Source organism: Myotis davidii, unplaced genomic scaffold (assembly GCF_000327345.1).
Source record: "Myotis davidii unplaced genomic scaffold, ASM32734v1 scaffold290, whole genome shotgun sequence".
NCBI classification, from domain to species: domain Eukaryota; kingdom Metazoa; phylum Chordata; class Mammalia; order Chiroptera; family Vespertilionidae; genus Myotis; species Myotis davidii.
The window spans coordinates 3,768,461-3,769,359 of record NW_006285049.1 but is presented as its reverse complement, the minus strand read 5'-3'; positions in this window follow the sequence as shown (position 1 = coordinate 3,769,359).

The following is an 899-nucleotide window of genomic DNA, read 5'->3' as shown; positions in this document are numbered from 1 at the left end:
AGGGCACCTCCTAGCCCGGCCGCGGCCTCACGCCGACCCCGGAGGAGGCAAACTTTCCTCGGGAAATAAAGCCGTTTCCTAGAGGGAGCGCCGGAAGCAGGCTGGGCCACATGACACAGTTTCTCTCGACGCCGGAGAAAGGTGCCCACTGGAGCCACCGCCGGGAGTCGCCACCCGTCCGCCCAGGCGCGGGCTGGCCCGTGACCTTGGGTTGGAGGGTGACTTTGCCCGCAGTGGCCGTCACGAAAATGGGGAGAATGACACGCTCCCCACGGTGTGACGCTCCATGAACGTGGGTGGCCAGGGGTCGAGCCCAACACCCCTTGTAAATAAATGCAAACTTAGTATTGGCCGAGATGCTGGGGCTCTCAGGGAAGCAGCCCCCCGTTTTTACCTTCAAAAATGTCTAAGCGGGGATCACACTTAAGACATCCGAGAGAAGGCAAGGAAAACCAAGGTTTGATTCAATATTTAAGCGCACTTATCTTTAATATCCCTTAATATAAATATATAAACGTTAATTATTGTCAAAGCTCAAAAGATTGCTTCCCAGCCAGCTTAATTACCGTTTGCCTAACTCGGCGCAGCATCGCCGGGGTGGATGCGTGGAGCGGGCCTGGGGCAGGATGCAGCAAAGACCATTCATTCCTCCGCGGACACCGAGCCAGGGCAGTGCTCCCCGTGCCTATGGTGTAGTTGGCTAAAGTTAGGGGGTGATTCGGGGAAAATGTGCTAACCATTCCCCCCAAATACAAGCCCGAGGCTTAAACAAGAAGCCGATTCCTTCAGACCTTGAAAAAAGAAGAAAAAAAAGCAACAACTTGACTTGATTCCAATCTGTGCACGATGCGGAGCGTGCGGAGCTGCCCCCGGCGCCTCGCTCTCCTCCCGAGCGCCAC